A 7,462-nucleotide genomic window follows, 5' to 3' on the forward strand; every position below is an offset into this window, starting at 1 on the left:
TATACAATGTTTCTCGTTTTCATATAAGTATTATTGTCCCGTTTGAACGGTTTCACGCAAGTCATTAATTGCGTGCTGTTCGGTGTGAACCAAGGCTACATGTTGAAGACTGTACTTTGACCTATAATGGTTTACTTCTGCAAATTGTGTTAAAAAATTTGTCTTATTGCACTCATACCACATTTTCTTATATTTCTTTAATTGACATTGATTTTGTGTTACCCTGTTTTTTTGTTTTTTTTTCAACTCCCAAATTGATGCATTTACTTACCTGGTCAGCCTTATTGTAATATTTGATGTTTGTTCCTTCATCATCTGACTGACTTAGTAGAGGGGACGATATAAGTTTATTCTTCCTATCAGAAATATTCACATATTGGTTTATCTGTTGAAGGTTCAGTCTCTGTTTATCATCAGGGTCATTGTTGAAATAGAGTTGCGACCCAGCATCAAAATTATTTTTTTCCTGAAAAAAATGTTAATTGTATTCAAAGTCAATTTACTGATGATCAAAACAAAAGTCGAGCATAGTAAACGTTTCACACATTGATGTACTGGTGCATGTACCTGTCGACATCGATAATAGAAGACGATTATTTAATTATGTGTCATGGATCTTTTGGCGTTGGGACATATAAATCCTTTAAACCACATCACGTACAAACCGTATCTGATTACCAAAAATTAGATTACTATCCGCACACTAAAAGTTCATTATATGAAAGCTGAAAATCACAGAATTCCCCATCACTTGTATATTTCTAGGGGAGCATGGTCGTATAAAGAGATTACTTCGGTTTCTATCCCTCTAGTGTCAACTGTCTCAGCGTCTAGGTTACAAAATTTACTTGTGTTTTCTTCCAAGTTAATCCCTTCAAGATTATATGAATTAAACTAATAAATTTTAAATAAGCAATGATGTCTTTCGTATTTCAAATTTTATGAATTCAAAACTAAACATTTTGTTTTAAATAGGAATTTATCTATCCTCCCTCTGACTTTTACAATACTGCGACTTAAAAACGGTTACTAGACATACCTGGTTCTCTTCCTCATTCACATACGTGTTATATCTCTTTTCAACGAGGATGGGGTTTTTTTTGCAACTGATTTTGATTCAATTTCATATCACAATTAGTACTGGTTATTTCTGTAATTTGAACAAACCTTCCACACAATTTGTGCCTTTTTTCTATCAAGGTGGATTGAAGAGGGGTATCTTTTAACTTTCCCTCTGGTATCTTTTTTTACCCCCTTTTAAAATGAGTAGATGACCTAGGATAATTTTTGTTTTGCTTTTACAACCTTAAACCATTTTTAATCAGCATTTTTTTGTAAGTTGCCTTAAGATTTTCAAAAACTAACTCTCTCAACGAAAGCATGTGGATTAAAAACGGGTCAATATCGTTCACAATAATTTAAGTCTAAGCTTTCTTTGTAGTGTACCAAGTCAGTAATATGACAGTTGTTGTTCATTCTTTTGGTGTTTTTGAGCTTTTGATTTTGCCATATGACAAGGGAATTTTCATTTTGAATTTTCATAGGAGTTCGATATTGTTCTTATTTTAGTTTTGTGTATGTAAAATTGAGAGTGTCAATGGGAATTATGTTAAAGAGACAACAACCCGATCAAAGAGTAAAAATGAACGTCACACAATAAACTCCACATTGAAACACATACAAGACTAACAAAGGCCAGAAACAGGCGCAAAAATGTGGCGGGATTAAACATGTTTTTAGAAATCGCAACTCTCCCCCTTTACCTCTAGCCAATGTAGAATAAATAAACACATAGCAACACAAACAATAAAACTCAGTTAAAAAGAAGTCCGAGTCCGATGTCAGACTAGGTAACAAAAAGAAAATAAGCAAAATGGCAATGATACATAAATTAACAAAGGACTACTAGCAGTTACTCACATGCCAGCTCCAGACCCCAATTTATCTGACTGAAAGGTTATCTTTTCATCATATGAAAATCAAGTGCAATCCCTCTCGTTAGGGATTAAATATTATGCCATCATGAACATAACCCGTTCAATGCCAACAACTGGTTTTAGAATAAATGTGTTTATTTCCGATGCAAAAAAACATGAGTGAATCAATATTAACACTATACCAACATATGCAATCCTAGCCTTAATGACCTGACAATAGTATCGTAACTATATCATTTACGAATAAGCCTGTTTATAAATTTGTTTAGCCTTTGAGGTGAATGTCGACAGTTTTTTTACTTTGTAAAGAATATTACCATAAAATATTTTACAAATGATAAACTTTAGTAAATGTCTTGACAAGTTTGTTATATCGAAAAACCTTGGTTTAATAATTTTTCAGTAATACAGAGATTTCTTTCGTTGAAATCAAATAAATTGTTACATACACGTGCGAATCGAACAAGTCAATATATATAAATACCGTAAGATGGTGACAAGGGAACGTCACCATCTAAATATGGATAATTATCAATAGGAAATGAAAAAAAAATCATCTCTTTTACCATAAATGTTGGTATTAAGCTTCCCGTTAAAGATATAGATATTTAGATCCAGGAAAGGGCAGTGTTCATACATGTAGTTAGAATTAGATTTTTTTGGTAATTGTTTCACTTTTTGTTGTCTTTCGGTTTTTATTTGCCTTGACATTACATTGTCAGTTTACCGCCTCCTTGTGATTATTGAAAATACCATGACATATTCCGCGTTGTTTTTTACAATATTGTAGTACGTATCTTTATTCTAATAATACTTACACTGTTTTGGTTTCGTAACGAATTACCTTTAAAAATAATGAAACATTTTATAAGTAACCTGAACATAAACATTAAGTAACAGACGCTAGGTATGAAGTTTAGAGCAAAACCCTTACTCAAAATGGTACAAATGGGTTTATTTACTTGATAATAGTAAATAAAATAATAACAATATGACAAGTTGTATGCTCTTCCGTTGTCAGTTAAAGTGTATCATCACGGCTAACAAAATATGTACGTTCCTTTAAAACTAGCTGTTCACCAATTTGAAAATATTACCAATAATGGTACCTAGAACGGTTTCACTTTTGAGACAAATTGTACCTTTCTCTAACCAAAAACAGGTGTGTAATATTTAATAAACACCATTAAGAGCGTAGTTCTCAAAACAAATATTTTAGATAATAAGATTATTTACCCATCCGTGTAACCAATTAATAAAAAGATTCGAACTTTATTGTTTATGTCGTTAGCAATCAATAAACACGTTTTCTCTGTATGCTTTAATATATCTGCTTATAATTGACTGATTATAATACGTTTAATATGCTTACCATTAGAATACCTATGATGCAGCCTCACTCCGAAGTGGAAATTGTATCCGTTGGTTGTTAATATACTTGTAAATAAATATATTGTTGATGATATGTCTAAAATGAAATCATAAAATACAATTCTTATATTTTACATACCTTGATAAATTTGATTTTTCATTTATTCCGTTTAAAGATGATACGCTTAGCAAGAGTTGCTATTTACTAGATGTAAATAACGATGCATATGACAATAAACCCAAAATAGCTGACTGCAATTTGAAAATATTTCCTTCTTGTCGTTGTATACATTCAATATGGTTAATAATTCTAGGTTATATTTCCCAAGATCCCGGATGCAATTCTTAACATATTTGAAAGGATAGCATTGAATACATCATAGTTTTCAAGATTCCGTCAGTGTTTTTGAATTTCTCTTTTATCAATCTCTCCTAGCAAGATTAATTAGTTTGTGGGGGGAACAATGGCATTCTGATAGATGCTACTTAAAAATACAAATATTCGGCTGTGTGTGATTTTCTTTGTATAATACGGCTCGTATTTTATGTATTTATCATGAAACAAATAATGTGATTGCATAATGATTATGTGTGTGTTGTGTGTGTGTGTGTTTGAACTTGAATTCTTATACTTTACAGCATCGACAGCAATATTACTTTGCACCTGTTATCATTGTTATATTTAAGCAATTATTCTCATATCGTTTTGACTCTATAATGTTTCTAGTATTCAACGTCATGTTACAGAAAATCTCATACAGGAAACATATCACATTTGATGTTACAGTCGGTATCGTAATGTATAGTTTGAAAAGTATGCTGGTTTTTCCGTCAAAAACTGGAAATATAAATTTGATTTCATATGACAAATCGTTATACAAATATGTAGTTCAAGATAAGCAATAATGATTTATTTTGTTACGAGAATTTCCATTCTTAATTTACAATATCAATCCTGGATCTTGAAATTGTAATTAATTTTGAACATGTTTAGTGAATATTTTTTAGAATTCCAAAAACGATAAATTATTGATTAAAAGGTATTAATTTCCTCACATAATTTGAAAACTAATTAGTATACAGTACGATACAGTATATATATATATATCGCATGCCCAAACCGAAAGTAACGACAGTAAAATCGCATATTTAATTTTGAGATATATAAAGTACTATAATAATCTTTCCCTGAGATGGACAAATAAAAAACAATCGAAGTTGTAAAAATATACCCATGAATACTTACCATGCTTACCTTTACTATTATACACAAAATACTTATTATTGCCCTGTAATATGTCACTCTGTGTTATTTTAATCGTAAATGCATGATTACCAGATTACCAAGATCTAAATTTAGAAATATACAATCATCGGGACTTCTCTGTAATCAGGTAATTTCCGCATTTTGATAACCATATTTGTTGTTCAGTAAAATAGACATTAAGAAAAGGTCTATTAATAACCAAATTAGATTATTAAGATTCAAACATTATGTTACCATTTTTTGAAGTTGCTTGAATGTGTTCAATTATTTAGATAATGATTCAAAACCAAACAAACCTATTTTGTTATCTCGTTTTTATTTACATAAAATTCGAGTGTAAAAAAATAAGATGCATTAATTTTTAAGGAAAATAGAAACGGATATTTCAAATTATCAAGTCAGTTTCATTAAAATGGGGAGAAAATGTTGTGTTCTGCTTGATAAACGTCCATTTGCAAATACTTTAAATTTATCCTGGACGAGAACAAATTATTTGACCCAACAACAGTTGTCACACTTTCCCCCTAATGTAATGTTGCTCTCCCTTAAAAAAGCATTATATCCAAAAAGCGAAATAATTCAACGTAACACCATATGCCTCAATGTTGTCCTGTTATACCACAGAGATGTTGAAGGTTTTAAAATTGGCTTTCTCTTTTATTTCTATACAGAAATGATTTAATTATCAGATCACCTTCTTGCAAAAATGGTCGACCGCAACAATAAGTAGAGTAAAGTAATGAGGGTCTGGATGAATTATGTCGTCGACAGTACCTTATCGATTGATATTAATAGATAGAGATGTGTTATATCATTATTGTGTTCATATAATGTTTGCTCAGTCTTTTGTTTTATCTATGTTGTGTTTTGTGTACTGTTTTCTTTTTTTTTCTTTTTTGCCATGGCGTTGTTATATTATTTTCGATTTTTAATTCTAAATGTCACTTTGGTATTTTTTGCCTCTTATATCCATTCATTATTTATCATTCTAATATGACGTGCTTCTTTAGCTTTGTAAACAACACTGTGATAAAATTCTCGATAAAATATTCTTAGCGCAGACTCAGAGATATACATAATAATGGCAGTTACAATATACTTGCCACGTAAATGTATTGGAACCTATTTGCAGACTCTCTGCCGATTTTATTGTTTTAAAAAGGGCAATTAATTAAAAAAAAAGACAAAATAATAAAAAAAGAAGTAATGCACAAGAGCTCGGAGTTATCAACAAAATAAAAATAAAATAAAATTCCGCGAAAGTCTATTAATCTTTTTGGCGCATTTAAGTCATTTCAAAACATGACGTCATACAAATGAAACCGCTAAAGTTGAAAGTTTTCTGTTGCGTGAACCATCGGAATTCGTATGATATTGTATTAAAACTGATTTTTGAGGTAGGTTTTGTTTTATTTTTTATTCTATTGCATTTTTCGCATATTTACTCGTTTCAGCAAGTCAGCATGGCGGCTCCTTAGTTACAAAATGTCAACTTTGGATTTAACGGAAGCTTACGAGAAAAACATGTAAATTAAAAATGGCAAATGTTGGGTTTGAGAATTTAAAGAATTAAAAAGTTTTTTTTTCTAGCAGTTATTCACGAATTAACCTACGCAAGCTACATATTTATAAAGATATTTGAGCTTTATCTAGCAGGGAGTATACCCACCCTCGCTTCATTTTTTTAATGACCGTATTTGTCCTATTAGAATCGAAATAATTCTTTGAAGCCATATATTGTTGGAAATTTTTCACTAACGCTCAGGATAAAATTCGAATATCACGGCCCAGGCCCTGTGTAAATTTCCAACAATATATGGCTTCCATGAATTATTTCTTACGTTATCATATTCTAAATGTCTGAAAAGTAAGATTCTAGACAAATTAGATATTCTTGTCGACGTTAACAACATTTATCTTCACTTCGCTTTCATTGTTAAATTTTTGATTGATAAAAAGAGTTGTTGTAGTTTATTTTTTATCAAATGGAAAATTGCTTTGAGTACATATTTTGCGTTAACCAACAAGTATTGTCATGTGCCAGGCCAATTCAATGACACAAACATACAATTTTACGTACACCAGATACGCGTTCCGTCTACAAAAGACTTGTCAAATGAAGTATAAAGATGGCGGACAATGAGGACCCATATATAGAAAGGTTTTGCCACATACAGCTAAGGTAAGCTATTCCTGTGCTAGAAATATTTTTAGTATTTCGAAAAATTGAAAGTTGTGTAAACAGTTGATTTATAATTACCGGTATGACATTGTCAATGATAAGTCAGGTTATAAGAGAAGGAATGACTCCTTAACTGGTGATACCCTCATCGAGGATACCTCAATCAGCATTGACATCGACCCAGTGTTTGTAAGTAAACTCATCATAGATATCAGAATTAAAATGTTGTACACCAGACGTGCGTTCTGCTTACAAAGGCTCATTAATGACACTCGAATCAAAATTATTTAAACGGCCAAATAAAGAATGCAGATGGAGTGCGTTGAGGACGTAAAATTTTTGCCAAATTCAGATAAGGTAATCAATGCCTGGGGTAAAAAATCCTAAAGTATGACGAAAAATTCAAAGATTAAATGACTGCTAATGAGACAATTATCCAATAGGTTCAAATGATGTGGAAGTGTCTTTAGTTATATTAGTGTATACAACATTTCATTAGAAAAGCACTAATTTCTAGTCTGGTAAAGTCAAGGAAGGATTGTTTATGTATAGAAAATTGAACACAGTTTTGGTTCACATTCATATTATAGATTGTCTTCGATATCTTATCTTTCTGTTATGTATTAAGTTCGTGTTGAAAACAGTGTCAGCAATTTAAATATCAGGCCACGCTGGCTGTAAGGAATTTAATTGGATATAACATAT

The 7,462-nt window shown here is 31.0% G+C and overlaps 1 long non-coding RNA gene across 1 annotated transcript; it reads right to left on the bottom strand.

Annotated features, from left to right (window-relative positions):
• Positions 1–2,618: 2,618 nt before the first annotated feature.
• LOC139493292 (uncharacterized) lies at positions 2,619–4,650 on the bottom strand. The gene is made up of 3 exons (XR_011656967.1): positions 4,555–4,650; positions 3,310–3,405; positions 2,619–2,781 (listed from the first exon to the last, which is right to left on the bottom strand). It is a non-coding gene; the product is annotated as an uncharacterized lncRNA (long non-coding RNA).
• Positions 4,651–7,462: the final 2,812 nt, after the last annotated feature.

This window comes from Mytilus edulis, chromosome 10 (assembly GCF_963676685.1).
Source record: "Mytilus edulis chromosome 10, xbMytEdul2.2, whole genome shotgun sequence".
Classification (NCBI taxonomy): Eukaryota; Metazoa; Mollusca; class Bivalvia; order Mytilida; family Mytilidae; genus Mytilus; species Mytilus edulis.